General features: G+C 41.3%; 1 protein-coding gene across 15 annotated transcripts in view; it reads right to left on the bottom strand.

Moving 5' to 3' along the window:
• ARID1B (AT-rich interaction domain 1B) overlaps positions 1 to 21,003 on the bottom strand; it is a 434,368-nt gene that overhangs the window by 337,784 nt on the left and 75,581 nt on the right. The gene's annotated exons all lie outside the window — the stretch shown is intronic.

The following is a 21,003-nucleotide window of genomic DNA, read 5'->3' as shown; positions in this document are numbered from 1 at the left end:
CCAGGGGAAAAACAGCACGGAGGAAAACAAAGCACCAAGAAACAACCTATGTGGAAGGATGACCAATGACCATGCCAGCAGGCTCACGGAACAACATCCACTCCACAGCGTGGGGGCAGCAGTTGGAACAGGGTGCCGAAGAGACCTTGTTATTTCTCAAATACCTATTTCCCCTTTTTCTGGTCCCTGGAAGGCTCTGTCCTACTAAATAGAAATTATTAAAGAAAGCTTAGCAAGCCAATAAACCAAACAGACTGAAAACCGATGGGTTAGGCCAGGAGTGGTGGCTCGCACCTTGGGAGGTGGCTCAGCACTTTGGGAGGCTGAGGCGCGCGGATCACCTGAGGTCAGGAGTTCAACACCAGCCTGGCCAACATGACGAAACCCCATCTCTACTAAAAATATAAAATTAACTGGGCGTGGTGGTGCGCGCCTGTAATCCTAGCTACTCGACAGGCTGAGGCAGGAGAATCACTTGAACCTGGGAGACGGAGCTCGCAGTGAGCCAAGATCGCACCATTGCACTCCAGCCTGGGCAAAAACAGCAAAACTCCTTCTCAAAAAACAAACAAACAAAAACAATGGATTAAACTGACCAGGTATGATTCCAAAAACAGATGAAATGGAGGAAGGAGATTTATTGAGCACTAAGTGCCAGGTCCTAGGCAACCTGCTTTTACACATGAAATCTCATGGACTAATCCCAATTCTTGTTTAATAAAAAAGAAATTGTAGTTCAGACGATTTAAGTAACTTGCTCAGGATCACTCGCCTTGAGAAGCGGCTGTTGCTTAAATCCAGTCTATTTTATTTTATTCTACACAGACTCTATTCCAACTTCCCAACAATATGTCAGCGTACAATATCATATATGCACATATTCATTCATTAACTCATTTACTATTTTTTAAATCTAAGAACATGGAGAAAAACAGAAAGAGAAAAACAAGTCTTCAATTAAGTATACATAAGCCACCAGGAAAAAAGCACAATGTGGTTCCTCAAGAAGGAAAACCAGAAGTGAATGCTCTTGTAACTTACAATGAGCCCAGTCCCAGGAGGCCCTGGAAGGACCTGGCATCATCAAGCAGGACATGCACCTGCACAGGGATGGGCCCTCAGCCTCCCATCTAAGAAGCCCCTGTTCCTGCAGGAGGGGAACAACACAGATGTGCCAGCTGCCCCCACTGTCATATGCTGTCCCAAAGACTTGGAGCAAGTAAGAGCATGTAAGACGATACTTGCCAACCAGAATGTTTCTTTCCATGTGGCATCTCCAGAGTCCTAAAAGTAGGATAAAACAGTAATTAAGAGCAACAGTGTTGGAGTCAGTCCAGGATTCCCATTTTGGCCCTGTCGCTTATTAATTAGGTGACCTTGAGCAACTTAATCACTCCAAGAAAACCTCAGGTCCCCATCTGTATCAGGCCTTCTCCACTACTCCCTATCAAATGTGCAAAAGGGTTATCCATGGGATCTGATTTCCACTCTGTCTAGCACCATTTTTCAGACTGCCCATAGCATAAGTGAACAAGAACATTCCATGGGGTGCACTTAGCATTCCATGACTGCCTTCCATTTATTTGTCCATCACCTACTGGATGCCAGGCACTGTACTAGCTAGGAGGTGATAAATGTAAAAGATAAGTAAGCTACGGTATCCCTGCCCTCCAAAAATCTCACTTTTCTACACCACAGGCTGGCCTGTTGCTTATATGGTATATGTAAGAAACCGTAGCAAGATAGGCTGTACAAGAAAGGAGAAACGATGACAGCAGTCTTAGTTTCAAACCTTCTCAGATTAATGACAAGGCAAAAAAAATCACTCAGATTCTAGTTACGGAACTTACTGACATAAACACTAATCCCTTTTAGGCATAATGCTAGGAAATCCAAACGTTCTAGATATTTGAAAATGATAAAAATCCCAAATACAAAACACGCACAGACTTTAGGAACATGGTTTGTTAGATGTTATTAGGACATTTTTGGATACAGAATCATTACTAAATATTACTGCAAAATAACAAAGAGGTTTGGTAAAATATTCTAGTTCTGAGTCTAGAGTCCAATGTCACACAGCTTTTTAAAAATGTAAACATATCTATAATGTGCAATACGACAGAATTAGCAACTCTTAGCTGGATATATGTGACTTTTTTTTTTAACACTACCATTTTAAGCATTGCTTTTCAAGTACTTCTATTTTCACAGGAAATCCAGAATCCACATTTTCCCACCAGGTCTAAGTTACCACACAGACTCAGTATTTGACAAGACTTCATTCAAAGCAAGCTCTTCAATCCGCAGCTCCCAAGGCATAGGAAATCTTTTAAACTATAGATACAGAAAAGACAACGAAGGCAATTTAACCTAAATAATTTGTTCAATGGCAAATATATTTACTCCATGTTACCCTAAGCCCTGAAATGAGACATTTTCAGGTCTCCCTGGCCTCTAGCACCAGGCTGGAAGCTTTGTGTTCAGGATCTGGTTATAAACAGCCAGCGGAACATCTCCTGGAGCTCCCTGCTAGCATCCAGCCTCTCAACACCAGGATGGGCCTCAGACGGGGCCTGCTACCACAGTATGAACGCAATCTGACGACCAGGGGGAGGCAAAAGGATTTACTGAAGTTCCCTGTGAATCAGGAGGCGCTCTCCAGCTTCTCTGGTTGCCACCTCCACTAGCAAGGCCAGGTCATGAGTGGGCACTTCGGCCACCGGCTCTCCTACTTCTTCAAAGACTGTAATCCAGGGTGTTTTGGAGCTAGAACTGGAAGGAAGAGAGCAAGTCCTGAACAAACCGGACCATCGGAATGGCTACTCCCTGGCAAAGGCAGAGAACAGCCTCTCAACTGCTTGCCCTCCCCGCCCCCACCCTGCCCCAGCCACTGCTCCCTGGTGTGTAGGGAACTCACTCAGGGAGATCAGTAATGCCTCAATTATCAAATGCTCTCTCCTGCTACTATGAGGATTAGAACATTATTGGAAATGATATTTTAAATATTTTTAAAGACATATTTTCAACAGACGTCTGAAGTTGTTAAGTGTGATTTTACTACTTGCTCTCAGAACCGATTTTTCCCTACAGGAATGCTCACTCTTTTTTTTCCTTAAGAATCTCAATGGGCATATAAAATTTGATATGAAGAAATTCACTTTATAGCTCACTCTAGACAAATCCATCTCTTCACATATTTTCTGACATCTGTATTAATTCCTGTAGCTTCCACTTGCATGCCTGCAAGTCTACTAAAAGGGTGAAGAAAAGCATGATAAAATAAAGTCTTTCCATGTCCTCGCCCTTATAAAAAGTAGTTAATATAGGTCACTGAGACTTCCTGAATACCCTATTTTCAGGCAAATCAAATATATGCAGACTAACAACTTATAAGCTCATTAATCTCAGTGTGAAATTTTGCTAATATTTATGAGGCAGATGTAGTCCCCAATGTTTACTTATACATTATATAAAAATGTCTCTCATCCAAAAATTCACATGCAAATTTCAAATTCAAAAAACCATTCATTATTCAACTTTTATGGCCAGATGTTGAGGCAACAGAAGATGAATGAACTATACCAAAAAACACGATGACCTCTGACAGAGAGACAAAAAAAATTTGTTAATCTCTTCTTGTCTTCGAAAGAAGTGTCATTAGAAAAAATAGCTAAAAGTATTAAATCTGAAAATTTGGCCTCTTCTGACACAAACTTGATAACAGACTTCCAAATCTTTAAATTCCTTTGAAGAAATATACAGACAATGCACATACAATATAGCAATTAAAATGAAATCAAAAGTTTCAACTGATGACCAAGAAAATTTAACGCTTTAGAGGCAAAAAAACCAAATTCATTTTTTTAAAATCAGAAATGTTTTACAAATCATCAAATGCCTCTTCCTTCACTCACTTAAAATTACATACCCAAATAAACCCTATTCGTACTTGGTCTGTCACTTCTTTTATATTGTAATGATCTTGCTGAATTCTTCTTTCACATTAGCAAAACAAAGTACCGTTAAGTGTTATTAAAAATTGACAAAAATTGTCTCTAAATCCTATTTCTAACAAACATTTAAAACAGTTCTAAGTAGTTTCACAAGAATACTTGTTGTTTTGTTTTGTATTGTCTTAAATCTGCTATGGTCTGAACATTTGTGTCCCTCCAAAATTCATATGTTGAAATCTAAACCCTCCAGGTGATGGCATTAAAAGGTGGGGCCTTCGGGAGGTGACTAGGTCATGAGGGCACAGCCCTCATGAATGGTACTGAAGCCCTTAGGAAGAACAGTCAGCTGGCCACCCCCTTCCACCATAGGAGGACACAGCCCAATGGCACAGTCCCGGAACCAGGAAACAGGCCCTCGCCAGACACTCAATCTGCCAAGCATCTTGATCCCAAACTTCCAGCCTCAAAAACTGTGAGAAATACATTTCTGCTTTTTATAAGCCACCCAGTTTATGGTATTTTTGTTATAGCGGCCTGAACAGACTAAGATAAACCCTTTCAGCATTTCTGTCTTCTAAAGCCATTTCTTTATCACAGGAGGTTTAAATCCTTAATATTTATCCTCATGTGATAACAATACAATAGAAGCACCCACATACATCAGTGACGACAACCAAGGAAACACCAATTCCTCAATTCTCTTTCCAGGGAGGAAGAAGAATGATTGGGCTTCTTTTATAATTCACACTTTACCTAAATAGTTCAACAAATACAAAATAAAGACCACGTGGAAAACTGATCCAAAATAATGAATCAGACGTTTGTGCACAGCTCGGTACTGAGGCAAGCGTTCACCTGGCAGCCTGCTACAAGGCTTTCCTCATAGAAAGGTAGGATGGAAATGACCCATCCATCAATCCCCACTGTGAGGAAGAGCGCTAGGGACGGGAAGGCACTGGGACAGTTTGGAACTGCAGCAGCCATGCTCAATGACAAGGTGCATAACTGACGTGAATACAGCAACTCGTTTCGGACATTAAAATTATTTCTGAAACAAACATTTGTTTTCTCCACCTGCCTTTTTAATGAAAGCTTATTTGATCGGTAGAGGAGCTGTATTTTGAACTCCAATGAACAGCCTGAGATTTAAAGGGCAGGGCATGTGAAGAGCAGCTTGAGATCTGTTGCACCACTTCTAAGGTAAAATGACATTTTTTAAAAGTCACACCAGAAGTAGATTCTCTGTCTTATTCTTAACCTGAAAAGAAGGCCTAAAGGAAACCAAAAGCATCTTCAAAGTTATTTTAAAACTTCAAAATAGTACATTCACATACCGTTCAAATGTAACCAAATGAAAAAAAAATTAATCAGGTGGTATTCCTAATAATGACACCACCCAGATACTTTTAAAAACATTCAAATAAAGGATCAAATATCCCAATAAAATACAATCACTAGGTCAGCTTTCCACAGGAAACAGTGTACTTATCACGCCTCTCACATTATTTGTGGGAGGAAACATCCCTTTCTCCCAGCTCAGTCTATGCCCAAGGAAATGGATTCCGGCACTCAGCCTGGCTCTTCCTGTGTCCTCAGCAGTGAGGGTTCTTATTGCTGCCATCCACACAGCTCTGGCCAGGGCTCCCAGCACAGGACTGCCGCCAGTACCTAACTGCCTATGGTGTTTGCACCATCTTTTCCATGGAGGAGCCTCAAGCCACTTTAAAACTTTGATTTTAACATCCAGCAATATGATTTCCTTTGCTACCCTTTAGTAGGTCCACATATGTCATGTGTACACCTCTTGTTGGTTGTCAAAGATGAAAACTGTCCGTCAGAGTATGCAATGGATGGCTGAAAGACAGGTCACAGAAGACTCCAAGGAAAATACTTCTGAAACAAATAGCATTATAATAAGCCAGCACTGTGCCAGGCCATGTTAAAGGGAGATATTCATGTACAGGGAAAAACTGTGGTCACAAGTAACTTCCCTATGTCTGTACAGAAAATAAAATACACTAAATCACACTTAAACGAAGTAACTTCCATGATGCTTGCAAAATCAACTGAGTTTTTCAACGTTTCCAAGTAGTATAAACCATTCAAAAGAACTCGTGTAGACAGTTCTTGTAGCTGTTAATTACATGTTAATGTCTGTGACAATTCTGTTTATGTATTAGACAGACAGTAACCCACAGCTATGAACATATTAACATAAATTACAAAGGTATTTATAAAGTAGCACACAACAGCAGTCAGACCCACAAATGTAAACGAAACCAAACTGTTTTCATTTTATGACTCACATATTTTTAACCTAAAGAGACTCTGGATAAAGACAGCAGATTCAGCACTCACATCTAGTAATAAAAATGGCAGTACTGTTTGCTTTTTGCTTGCCTGCTTTTTGTTTATTTTTATAAAACAAACCCACAAGAAGAGGAACAAAAACAGCCAAAAATTTTGGAAGCTAGAAACAGATGGACAAATAGTAACTAACTTACCCAACCTGGAAAGGTTAAGTCCGACACCCAGCTGACAAGGCAGAACCATCCAAAGGCTCGGCGATTGGTGGCAGCAGACACCTCCGAGTATAGTGTGGCGGTGGATGGGGTGACTAAGAAGCACTCACTCTCCCACTAAGCACAGCTCCTCCTTCACCCTGGCAGATGCCCAGAGATTTCCTCCTTGTAGAAGAGCAAAAGAGGGGCTCCTCAGAACCACTGCTGCAGAAGTACCACAGCAGTATCCACAGAATCCCCTCGCACAATCAACCTTGCCAACAGACCTCTTTCTGTGGTAAACCTGAGGCTGGACCAATAAGAAAGGTCTAAATACAGCCAGGATGGGAGTGGGAATGTCCCAGATTTCCCTAAGGAGCCCATCAAGGTCCCCACAGTAGTTCTTATGATGAACAACTGGCCAGGCAACCAATCATTACTTGGGGAAAGACTTTAACATAAAAATAGGGACCAAAACAAACAGAAAAGGGCAAGTTAGACGACAAGGAAACTATGCAAAACAGAGTACAATCAGTATCTCAAAGAGGTAAGAAAAAATAATCTACCCTCCAATAAGAACAGGAGTCTTTTACAACAAAACAAAAAAGAATTAAGAAAAGGAAAAAGGAGGAAGGTGGAGGGAAGGAGGGAAGGAGGGAAGCAGTCTTAGAGGAACAGAAAGAGCTCCTGGAAATTAGAAATATAATTGAAATGAAAAACTTTTCTAGAAAATGGAACAAAAAGGAAAAGACATGAAAAATAGAAGAAGAGATAAAGTTAAAAGTCTAGTATGAGATGATGAGTTCTAGAAAGAGAGAAGAGTAAAAATGAAGGAGAACAGGGAGATTAAAAAAACTTAAGAGCTTTTCCATAATTGAGCCAGAGTACGTGGGGAAATGAACTAAAATGGACTGAGACAAAACTAAAGACCAAAAGAAGGTCCTACAACATTAGGGGCTGAGGGAAGAGAGTCACATGCAAAGGATTAGGAAACAAGAAGCAAGAATGGCTTCAAACTTCACAACAGCAAGACTGGTGGTTAAGACAGTTGAGCAAGTGCTTCAGAATTGTGAAGGAAAGTGATTTCCAGAATTGCATTCTCAATCTATAAGTCATGCATGAGGGTAAAATGTCTTTTATTTTAAAGACATTTTCAGACATGTGAAATCTTAAAAATTTGGTCTCTTGAACCATTCTTAAGAAAGCTACTGAAGGACTGGCTCCACCAAAATAAGAAAGACACAGAATCCAGGAAACCAAAGATCCAACACAAGAAAGTGAAGGGAAACTCCCAAGTAAAGGAAAATCCCAGGGTAATAGTTGAACATCAGCAGAAAGTGAATCCAGAGAGACTGGAGCAAGCCAGAAATCTCTAGGATAGGAAGTCCTCTAGAAGATAAAACTGATGACATAACTGATGGATCTAAACATCTTACAAGGAGAGACAGACAGTTATAACCGATTGAGATTCTAAAGGGGAGTGCATGGTAAGTTTATATAGGAAATTAAAAAAAAATTATTTACGAAAAACAAAGAGCTGTGTAGAAAAGGAAAACAACAGTTTATGACATGGCTCATTTCTGAATAGTGTTTCCCCACTCTTCATAATGTAAATACCAGACTGATCAAACCACAATTCCAGCAAGTCTACACTAGGAGGATGAGAGAGGATAAAGGGTCATGCTTGTGGCGAGGGCCAAGTGAGAAGGGAGTACTAAATCATCATCTTCCAGCGGGGACAGCAACAGACAAAGCCTAAAACTTCAAGGAGCAATGTAAGAATGTGATTCTAGACATGAAGGTATCCTCAAAGAGCAGCTACAAGGGTTGAAAGTGGACGCCTCTGGGGACGTGGGCATGGGCTAAGGCGGGCAGTACCTACTGTTACTGACAGCACAGCTTACACAAGCATGGACTCTGTAAACCATTTACACATATAACCTTGATACAAATAACAACTTTTTAAAAACTAGGCTAAAAGAAAAGATTACAGATAGCTAGTGGAAAGTACAATATCATAAGCCAAAAACAATTTTAAAGCCATCCTATATATTACGATTACTTAGAATCAAGCCAAGAGCCCAGGGGAGACATGGAAGGTATACTCACTGCCCGAAGCACACTTCTGAAAGACAAGATAACAATTTGTCAGAGAGCATCCTCTCCTTATCCCACTCAGAGGGCTGCAAGATTATTAATCTTCAGAATACAAAGAAGTGGAAAACTACAATTCCCAGTATACCCTGCAGTCCATTCAATTACTTTAAGTACATAAGGCTTTGCTATGAGGGAGAAGATTAGTTTTAAGAAAATATAAAACTAGTTCTCACAAGTCATTTCCAGTCTACTGTGTTCTACAGACATAATTTTTCCATTTTCTACTTGAAGAAAAAAAAGGATGCAAAACAAATCATCTGTTATAGGTTGAAAATTATTGTTTAGTTATTTCAAAGAACAATTTTGAGATGATGGTATTGCAAGTCTGGAAACGGAATGTTCGAACTAGTGAGGCCCAAGAAGTAATGGAATCTCTCCTTCCCTCCCCACACCCCACACATCCAATTTTGCACATGGATTTTGCCAAGGACTCAAAGAGGCCCAGCACCCATCCAAAATGCTCAGAAGCTGTGTGCAGCATCGTACAGGGAAGAATTCATCTTTCATCCAACCAACAGCTGAAAAACACAGTTTTGGCAATTGCTCAATTAATCAAGACACAGAACTGGAGTGTTCACTAACCTGGGTTCCACTTCCTATTTCATACTTTTGGAAAGTCAGTATTTTAATTTCTTCAGGTTCCCCATCTATAAAATAGAGATACAACTCTCCTGTGTTTCACAGGAGAGTTTGATATATATGTTGTTTTAAGATTCTTAAAGGAAAAAAGAAATACAAACTACTCTCTACTTTCCTCAAGTATCCACAACCAATACAATCATTTCAAAATCAGTATATCCAAAACCAAACTTATCATCATCATCTTTAAAACTGGCCTCTTCTTCTATGCTCAGGCTCTTGGCTGAGAGATCCATATTCTTCTCTTCCGTCCAACCTTGAGAATCCAGAGTCATCCAAGTCTCCTGCTCACCCATCCTACACCTTCTTGCCCTAATGCAATCAACTTCCCTGTCCTGCCTGGTTAGTCCTCTAAATAGATTTAAAGCCACCCCTTTCCTTCTCATCTCTATTACCCACCACTATACTAATCTGCTGAGGTCCCATCTTATTCTGGTCTTTGTGTGCCTAGACTCAGAACAGGTGGTTTCCAGGTTCCTTCCCTTTAAATCCTTCTTATCCCCACAAGCAGCAGGTTAAAAAGTGACCTAACATGCTAATTTCAGGCATTCTTAGAAGTGGAGAGGAAGTACAGGGTCAAGTCAAACTTCCCAACTTAATCTTCACATCCTCCATGACCCGGCACTGTCTCCAGGATCATCTCACGTGCAACTAAGGCGCAGGCCCATATTCCGTCAAGGCACTGACGCCACCCTCCACCTCCTCTGCTGTTCTTTCTACCCACCTGCCTTTTGTTTTTAAATGACTGTTATTCATCTTATGAAACTCAGCTCATCATCTGTTCTGTCATTCACTATTTCCCTGTCTCTTCATGAGCAGGAAGAGTGATCTAGACATGACTTTCCACTGCCAGGGCCCAGCCCCCAAGCGGGCACAGGGTAGGCCTTCATTAACAGAGAAGCACTCCTGGCTCCCACACAACAAGACATGCAGTCCCAAAGAGCCGTCCACATCTACCGCCTCCTCCTTTCCTCATTCACTCCTTACACCACTCCGCTTTGCCTTGTACCATCAATCACTGCAGGAAGGCTCTCTGGACATTTCTTAATCCTTATTTCTCCCTGACCTTCTGTAGTACATGGCGGTGCTGGCCACTGCATCCTCCTTTGGAATGGCCCACATCCATCCATTTTATGACAGAGCTCTTTTCTGGTTTTTTTATCTTACTGTTCTGCCTTCGTCTTACTTTCTCACTGTGCCCTCTGTCGCCATATACCCCCCTTAAGTGCTGGGGTGCCAAGGTGTGCTCAGCCCTCTCCTTGAACAACACTCATCCCTTCCTGTGGCTTCCACTGTAGGCCTACAATTGTGATTCTCAGCCCTGCTTACACAGGGCCAAGGGCCCGCGCCAGGCCAACTGTAGTAAAATCTGAGGATGGGGCACACCACGGCTATTTGTTAAGGCTCCCCAACCAATTCCAATGGAAAGCCCAGAACAGAACCACTGAGCCACACAGTAACTGTAGACCCAAACCTCAAATGTCTCTCTTCACCATCCACAACTCCCCTGACCCATATTTCCAGCTGTCCACTGAACATTTCTGTTTCCTGAAGACACCTACCATAAATCAAATTATGTTCAAAAGCAACGTCACTGTCTTCCCTTAGACCTGTTCCTCCTGGATTCCTTGAACTCTATACTGACACCTACTTGGATGCCCACGCTGCACACTGGAAAATCATCTCAGAAACCCTCCTTTGCCTGACTTCAAACTCACAAATGCCCTTTGGGTCAGTCCTCCCTCCCTTTTGGCCCCACTGCTTCTGCACATCTCAAGGTCTACAGGGTCACTCCCTTGTCACTCACCTTCCTTTCAGGCTCCCTGTCTAGCCCACTTTCCATACCACCAGCAATGAGCCTTCTAGAGTACAGACTTCATAGCTGCCTCCTTATTAAAGCTTTGTAAGCAAAGAGAAAGGGCTCCCATTTCAGCATGATAAAGTTCAGATTCCGTGGGAAGGTGTATAAGACCATTCACATTCACAACCTGTCTCTGGTCTGGTTTCTTATTTATTTATTAATTTTTTATTTTTTTATTTTTTGAGACAGGGTCTCACTCTGAAACCCAGGCTTGAGTGCAGTGGTACAATCACAGCTCACTGCAACCTCCACCTCCAGGGTTCAGGCAATCCTCCTACCTCAGCCTCCCGAGTAGCTGGGACCACAGGCTAGCACCACCATGCCTGGCTAATTTTTTTGTATTTTTTGTAGAGACAGGGTTTTGCCATGTTGCCCAGGCTGCTCTCGAATTCCTCGAAATCCTGTGTCCAGCAATTCGCCGGCATCAGCCTCCCAAAGTGCTAGGATTAGAGGCATGAACCACCACGCCTGGCCTGGTCTAGTTTCTTAACCCAGACTTCTATCACATTCTCCAGGTTACTCTTCGTCAGCACATCATGCCAGTCTAGGATTATAAAGCAATGGATAAACTGTTTCCCCTGTCAAGAACATGCCTGTCCCCCCTCCCCACCACCAAACACACAGAGTCCTGTTGTTCCTTCACTGGCACCTTCAAATGTCACCTATCCTTCCTGCAAAGGCTCCTCTGTCTACCTTTCATACAACCAGTACCTCTCCGTCTCGGCTCTACTAACGACCACAGTGTACAATACAAGGTGGCTGACAGACCTACTACGTGGCTCTCCTATTGTTCTCTGAGGGCCTGGAATGTGTATCTTTTTCCAAACCAAGTTTTTGGGTCATTAGAGAAATTCTAAAATGTTGGTTGCACAAAAAAGCAAGTAACTCTGGCACAAACAGAGTGCTTAAATAGACCAAAGGCTTTTTCTAAAGAGATCCAGATTTTCTCAAGCTAGAAAAGAAGTAGAGGGGGAAAAAAAAAGAATTTCTGTTTTAAGTTCTATGTCCTAATTATGAAAAGTATAGAACGCTGTTCCTCAAAAATCTATTATTAACATCTTAATGAAATAATCTTTTGTGGGTATACTAAAGATTCCATTACATGGAAGTTAGAACCATCATTTTGCCAACTGAAGACTGAAATCCTTTTCTTCTCCTACAATCACCTCCAAGTAAATGAAAGAGTCAGCTATTGTCTCCAGCTTGGTATGGATGTTAGATAATTAACTCGCAGAAAGATCAAAATTTACAGTTCTAGAGTATAGTAATATTCTCATTTTATCTTACTACCTTTTCAATGGCATAAATCCCACGATTTAATGGTCTTCTTGTTCCTATTAGAAATTATTGCCAGTTTACACTAACAGGCTTCTGTCCTGTTTCATTTTCAAATCCTATTGTGGCCATTCATTCCAATCAAAACCAAAATAGATCAATTTTTAAGGAAAAAAAAAAAGAAGAAGAAGACACTGAAAAAATAAGTTATGTGAACAATTCAAAATCCTTCCTCTATATTATCTATAATAAATTCTGAACATCAAATAAAATTGTAAAGCACTATTATATCATCAACTCTATGCTATACTGACTTCAAAAAGTAAAATCTAAGCATACGGCATTAAAAATTTGTAAGCATATTCTGCAAAATTTAAAGCATATTCTGCAAAGGGAGACATATGCATAAGTATAGGTGCTTTTGTTCATATTCATGTCATTTATGCAATGGACTTATCCACTAACAAACTGACTGAGCAGGAAGATTCCATTCTGAACACTTTCATGGTTTATCAGATTCTCAAATCTGCCTCAGTACTGTGACCCAACTCTCTTAAAATTAATCTCTGTCTCTCTCTCTCTCTCTCTCTCTCTCTCTCAAAATAAGGACAAGACCAAATGGTTGAAACAACTCCTGCTGCATACAATTATGTAACTAGACAAGAAGGGTGTGAAAGTTTGAATGAAAACATTAGAAGTGACAGCTTTTCACCTTAGTCTTTCTGTGCCCTCTCCAAACTGCAGGGAGCAGATGGTAATTTTCAAGCACATTTAGACCAGGCTTGGAAGGACAACTCAGTGGTAAAGAAATAACTGCACATGCAAAAAACCATGTTTTGCAACCTACGGCTTTTAATCTAGAAAAGCTTTAATACCAGTTAACACAGAGAGAGAAGCTGCCATAAGCATTGCTCTGTATAAAAGGCTGGTGTATAAATTATAAAATAATTCAACTTTAAGTTTCCTTTACACAGGTGCACTACAGCACACCTGTAAACACTAGAATTTTTTTTTTTAAAGAACTAAAATCTAAACATCAAGTAAGGCACCAAACAAAAAATGCCAACTCTTAAGGGAAGGCGAACTCTCCCTGCTCTCCATTCCTTTATGGCCAAAACTCAGGCGATGGGCAGCCATCCTAACGGCACTGGCACCAGTAGTGTAAGGGATGACAGAAAAGGAATCATCAGACAATTCTGATTCATTTACAGTCATGTACCACATAACAGTGTTTCGGTCTATGATGGACCACATATACAACAGTGGTCCCATACACGTGGTGGCGGGCACCTGTAGCCCCAGCTACTTGGGAGGCTGAGGCAGGAAAATGGCGTGAACCCGGGAGGCGGAGGTTGCAGTGAGCTGAAATTGCGGCCGCTGCACTCCAGCCTGGGCGACAGGCAAGACTCAGTCTCAAAAAATAAAAAAGAGTGGTCCCATACAATTACTGAAAAATTCCTATCAAACAGTGACATGGTAATCACCATCATATTGTAGCATAATCATTTAAAAAATTAATCTAGTGTACCCTAAGTGTACAGGGTTGATAATGTCTACAGTAGTGTACAGTAATGCCCTAGGCCTTCACATTCACCCTCTACTCACTCACTGACTCGCTCAGCGCAACTTCCAGTCCTGCAAGCTCCATGCACAGTTAAGTGCCCTACACAGGTGAACCATTTTTATGGTTTTTTTAACTTTTATTTTTAATTATTATGAATCCGTAACAGTTGTACATATTCATGGGGTACGTGTGATTTGTTTTTTGTTTTTGTTTTTGTTTTGAGACAGAGTCTTACTGTGTTACCCAGGCTGGAGTGCAATGGTGGGATCTTGGCTCACTGCAGCCACCACCTTCTGGGTCCAAGCGATTCTCCTGCCTCAGCCTCCTGAGTAGCTGGAACTACAGGCACACGCCACCACACCTGGCTAATTTTTGTATACTTTTTAGTAGAGGCGGGGTTTCACCATGTTGGCCAGGATCATCTTGAACTCCTGACCTCAAGTGATCTGACCACCGTGGCCTCCCACAGTGCTAGAATTACAGGTGTGAGCTGCCGAGCCCAGCCTCTTGTGATCTTTTGATACAAGCATACAATGTGTAATCATCAAATCAGGGTAATTAATATATCCATCACCTCAAACATTTGTCATTTCTTTGTGTTAGGAACATTCCAGTTCCGATCTTTCAGTGATTTTGAAATTACATTATTGTTAACTATAGTTGCCCTACTGTGCTATCAAACACTACATCTTATTCCTTCTAACAGTATACTTGTACGTATTAACCATCCCCTCTTTATCCCCCCTCCCATCTCTCCACTACACTTTCCAGCCTCTGTTAATCATCATTCTATCCAGCTCCATGAGTTCACTTTTTTCTTTTTTTAGCTCCCATCTATGAGGGAGAACATGCATTATTTGTCTCTCTGTGCCTGACTTATTACACGTAACATAATGTCCTCCAGTTTCATCCACGTTGTTGGAAATGACAGGATTTCATTCTCTACTATGGCTGAATAACATTCTACTGTCTGTGTACCACATTTTCTTTATCCATTCATCCCACTGATGGACACCTAAGTTGTATTTTTACTGTATCTTTTCTATGTTTCAATATGTTGACGCACAAACACTTGCCACTGTGTTCCAGTTGCCTAGAGTATTCAATACAGTCACATGCAGCACAGGTTTGCAGCCTAGGAGCATCAGGCTCTGTTATATAGCCTAGGTGTGCAGCAGGCTATACCATCTAGGTTTGTGTGAGTACACTCTATGGTGTTCACACAATGACTACACTGTCTGATGACACATTTTCTCGGAATATATCTCTGTTGTTAAGCAACATGACTGTATATTTCCAACGCAAAACTGACTACTATACCAGTTAGGAACAGAACGCTATTTGCCTCTTTGTTTCCTCAAGCCAAACTGAAACAAAAAATCAAAGTAGTTCCAGAGTAGGTGGCCAGCACCTTGGTCATGGCTCTTCAGCCCCCTTCCTAGCTCAACAACACCCTGAGTTTCCAATTCAAATAGAAGCTTCAGAACAAAGCCCTCCTTCACACTTGAGCAAGAGGGCTTCTTGAAACCCCATACTAGAAGTTAGCCCCCAGGCCAAGGACACACCAGGGCCTCTGCTTCTAACAGCCACCTGTCCTTGCATTCTCAGTGGGTATGCCTGGCACCTCAGCTTCCCAGGGGCTCCGTACAGCCTCCACAAAGCAGGGGACCAGGGCACTGCCACTCTCTTGAAATTGCGGGTGACAGAATCAAAGAATATTGTTTTGTTATCAGAAAACCAAAGTTCAGCTTTTGACACTTCAAAACTGTGTAACTTTAGGAATGTCACTTAACCTAAGCCTCGATTTCCTCATCTGGAAAATGGTAATACTTTTGGTGCCATTTAAGAGAACTATTACGAGGTTCAGATGAGATTACTGATGTAAAAGCACCCAGTAAACAGACAAATCTTACTACACTGATGTTCTAGTTGTGGTTAACAGTTCAAGCAAACATGTAAATTTTCCTGAATCCCAGCTCCTCCATGCGGCTCCCATAAATCCAACTGCAAGCCCTTCTGGACCCTTCCAGCCTTGGGGTGAATGAGTGAGGTCAGATAGCCCATCCTACCCTTAGATCGCCAGCACGTCAAGCTCCCAACGGTCCAGTTTAGATATGTATTACTTTTCTAGTTTTTCCCCCAAATTTCTTCCCCTTACATTTTGTCACAGTTTCAACAAAATATGACTGATGCATTTTACCATTAAGCAAAGGCAATGGGTTTTTCAGCATTGAGATTTACTAGGCTTAAGCATTTTAGAAAGCCAACATCAGTTTTGTGTGTGTGTGTGTGTGTGTGTGTGTGTGTGTGTGAGAGAGAGAGAGAGAGAGAAAGAGAGAGAGAGAGGATATGCATGCCCACACACACAGGATGCATTAAATGGGCTCTGCCATATACAGACACACACACATGTGGATATACAAGTGTTTTTATAATAAGACACAGTGCTTGATGCAGGGAGGCAGCATGGAGCAGTGGTTAAGGTCAGAGTCTGGATGCAACCCCGGCTTCTCCACTACAAATACTTAGGGAAGTTACTTAATCTCTCCATGCCTTAGTTTTATCATCTGTAAAATGAGTTCATAGGACATACATCTTAGAATTCCTAAGAAGTTGATGAGTTAATGTACATAAAATGCCAAAAACCAACACATGGCACACAGTGGGAGGTTATAAGTGTTTATGTTGTTATCATTCAATGCATCCTGAAAAGCACAGGCTATATGGTCACCACATACACACACACATACATGGTTCTAGGCATTGGTATAGTTGAACGTATTTGCTGAAACATACACACATCTTTCCACATGGCACCTGCAGTAAGTTCGCTCAAGTTAACGTTAGGCAACCTACATCAGTTTATGTTGTTTACCTCACTCCAGGCACTGCTCTAAGACCTCAATATCTAGGAACACATGTTGTCCTCATAACAACCCTACAAAGAAGCAGGGGTCCAGAAAGTCTCCAGAGCCTGCTGTCTTCCCTCCATCTACAACCAGTCCACACGAAGAGTTATAATTATAATACGTGAAAATTGTAGGCTACATAGCCACATTTTTCCTGAAAATTTTGATAACAGAGAACAAACCACTATAATCTTTATTCTCATACTGGTATTTCAACAATTGTCTTTTTCATAAAAGTATGATAGCATCTCTGAGGATCCTATAAGAGTAGCCATCTGGTTCCTAGATTCCAGAGCTAATTTCTCCAATGTAAATCACTGAATTCCATATTCCCATCTCTAGTTGTGGCATTTAAAAAAGATACTCACATGCACGCACGCGCACACACACACACAAAGACACAGACACACACACACAATTTAGGGCTCCATTCAAAATGATGAACTGCTTTGATGAACTTAAGGTTTCATTATTTTAACCAGTTTTCATATAGCTAACTTATTGTTTAGCTTGTTAGTATTTCATCTTAATATAATTATAAAATGATTATTTTACAAACTTTATCAGAAACACTGACTGAAATATGTGATATTTTGTCAGAAAAGAAACTGAAAATAAAGGTAAGCGTGTAGTCTGCCGCCACGTGAAACACACAAAGTGGACGGGCCTGCAGTGTTTTGTGGGTCAGCATCCCACGCGTCTGTGTTAGCACATGCCTTCCTCAGACACACCGGAACCCTGTGCAGAAGGTACACTTGCACACGATATTTTTGTAGCTGAAGTCTACTCTCAGTGTAAATTCTGACTAATTCCCAAACTTTCGAAAATCAAAAAACAATGTGCTCGCTAATGGGCTTTAAATGTATAATATCATCCATACACCTTAAAAATCTATTACTAATTCTTAAGAATAACTTAGATAATAATATTACAAACTTGCTCTTCCAAAAGTGGACATCATTCCCCATCTCTCTGACCTATGTTCATTCATCTCTTCGTGTTAACTTAGACACTAGTGACATTATTACAATTTGAATTTTATGCCTCATGAAATGCCTTCTATGATATATGATAAGCACCCATCCCAACCCCAACTGCCCCGAAGTCATAGTTTATCACAAAAGCCTTATCAAACGGCCCAAGTGGACAAAAACTGCCTAGTAATTGACTGGAAGTAAACAGGCCAGAACAATCAACAGAAGCCCATGTTACAACTTAACACATTTTGTTCATTTATTCTTATGATCATATTTTTGTTTTAATTATTTATGGTAATTACAGCAGTTAATGTGCTGTAACATTTTTGCAAAAGAAATGAACTCTCAATAAAACCTTCTTAAATCTTTCACTGTTTCATCTGTGCCCTATATATTCAAACACAACAAGCAAATAGCACAGTGTTAGCTGGTATCTAGAGGTGGACACAATTCTGCGTAGCGGGATGGCCGGGATGGGTGCGGGGGCACACCGCGACGGTTTACAGCAGCAGGCTGTAAGCACTGTGGAACAGGCCACACTTCCTCAGTCCTGAGACAATTTTGTCAATTTTGAAAGCTGACCCAACATGTTCCCTGGGTCTAGAGAGGCTATTTAATAAGCTTAACATCCCAGAGCCTGGAGGAACAAAGCAGGCACCTGAATCTTCCATGCTCTGCTCCAGGACAAGCCCCTACCCCTGCTTCACAGCCCCAAAGGGCTTCCTGAACTGCCTCAGGTTATGGGTCATAAGAAACCTTAATTTTCTGAATTCCACAGAAAGTCCCCAAGTACAAGTCAATAATCACTCAAAACCAAGGAAAAACAGCCTTTCAAGCTCATTCCAGCTCACCCTGGCGATTCCGTTCGTTCCTTAGTGCCCCCTGCCAGAAAAACGGAAAGAGGAGGGGGTAGGAACAGGTACTAGTTAGCTAGCTTTGGTTGATAAAAGGAAATTGTTAATGTCACAATTCACAACTCCCTGAAGAACGACGTGTTTTATGAAAACATTCATAACGTTTTCACCAAAAAAAGTTTGTTTTTTAGTGAGTGAAAACATTAAATTATTTACAAGTATCACCTCATTTAACCTCACAAAAATTTATGGAGGGCCAGGCACAGTGTGGCTCATACCTGTAATCCCAGCACGGTGAGACGCCAAAGTGGGGGATCACTGGAGCCCAGGAGTTCGAGACCAGACTGGGCAACATAGTGAGACCCCATCTCCACAAAAAATGAAATTAGACAGCATGGTGGTACATGCCTGTGGTCCCAGCTACTCAGGAGGCTGAGGTGGGAGGATCACTTGAACACAGGAGTTCTAGGCTGCAGTGAGCCGTGGTCGTGCCACTGTACTCCAGTCCGGGCAACAGAACAAGGCCTTTTCTTAAAACAAAACCAAAAACAAAACGTATGGAGGCAGGTAATACTATGAGACCCATCTGACAGATGCAGAAGCCATCTCTTCGAGGTTAGGGCTGAGCCTGAGAGCTCAAAGACAAATAGGAAGGAGTACTGTGCCATAAAGGTGAGACCACAGAGAACAAGAGAAGCTGTGCTGGCAGATGGAGGAATCAGAGTCAGACATTTCTACACCTTGCCCCCTCCTTCCACCACAAAAAGCACATGTGGGAGGAGAAAAAAGCACCTGTCCAGCAGCCTCCAGCTACTGCTCCTACAGGGTGACCCAGGTTAAGCCACTGCCTCCCTGGAAAGGAAGCTTGGGCCTCAAACTGACCACCCTAGAGGCCTAGGTCTACCATTAGGATCCATTTTCATGCCCGCGGTGGGAAAATACTCATCCTCAGGACAACTCTAGGGCTCTGAATAAAAACACACAACGAGATTGTTTTAAAGAATATATCCAAATATTTCAAATTCATTTTTACATAGACTTTCATCTAGTCTCACAACACATTTCAATACAGGCCTACTTAAGTACTATAATCCCAATGTGTTAAGTAAGATTTAAAGCACAGAGTTAAACCTAGAATTCTTAAGTCCTAATTCCTAATCCAGTCCTTAAGCACTGTAAGATTTTAAAGTACCACCCTATACCATGGTCTTAGTAATTCCACCAGTCAAACCGATCACTGTATGTGCAAATGATGCATGTAGCACATTCCTTAAGGAAGCACAAAGCTTCCAGCCATTATCCCTATCAGCATTATAACAGGCTACTCCACTTCACAGCAAGCTCACCAAGACATGAGGGAAGCTTTGGGTTTTCAAACCTGTTTGTTTAGTAAATCTTTTGCTCTCCCAATTAAGTGAAGGAGGAAGAAATATTAAGTTATAAAACAAAACTAAACATGAAAAGAGAGGCTCCTACTTTCAGAGTAAGTAAGATAGCTGTAGCTGGGGTCGCTAATATCTGAAAGGTCTAAAATAGCATAGAGTTCACAGGCACGGGAAAATATAATACAAGTCATTAGCTATTAATAGAGCCAGAGAGCCCACTGTTGTAATTAAATCATAGTTTAATCCTCTGTATAATCCTCTGAGTTAGTCTTGACATGCTTCCTTGTGGTTAGTTTTGGAAAAACATCTGCTAATGGTAAAATTTGGGGCTCAGAGGGGGGAAAATTACATCCTTCTGGTTGGAATAGAGTCATATGAGTAAGTCAATGAAAACATTGAATTAATGAAGGTCCAAATCACTGGCTCTTAATCTTTTTTTTTTTTTAAGAGACAGGGAAACAGAGTCTTCTTGCTCTGTTGCGCAGGCTGGAGTGCAGTGGCCTCATCACAGCTCACTGTAACCTCAAACTCCTGGGCTCAAAGGATCCTCCCACTTCAACCGCTCAAGCTTGAGACTACAGGTGCACATCACCACGCCCTGCTAATTTTAAAAATTTTTTCTGTACAGGGAGGTTTCGTTATGTTGCCCAGGCTGGTCTCAAACTTCTGGCCTCAGGCAATCCTCCCACCTCGGCCTCCCAATGTGCTAGGATTACAGGTGTGAGCCACTGCGCCCGGCCTCAAATTTTTTTTTTAAGTCAAAAGAGACTTAAACACAGAAACAAACTAAATTTGTGAAGACTATTACAATTGAACAAAATATTCTGATTCGAAGTCCCTATATGCTCTTGCGAGAGGTAAAGAATAGAAATATAACTTTACCCAGTTAGGAAGGAAACATGTAAGTAACAAGTGTTTGTACTGA

The sequence above is a fragment of the Pan troglodytes genome, chromosome 5, assembly GCF_028858775.2.
Source record: "Pan troglodytes isolate AG18354 chromosome 5, NHGRI_mPanTro3-v2.0_pri, whole genome shotgun sequence".
Lineage (NCBI taxonomy): Eukaryota > Metazoa > Chordata > Mammalia > Primates > Hominidae > Pan > Pan troglodytes.
The sequence above is the reverse complement of the archived record's forward strand: the minus strand, read 5'-3'. Positions and strand labels throughout refer to the sequence as shown.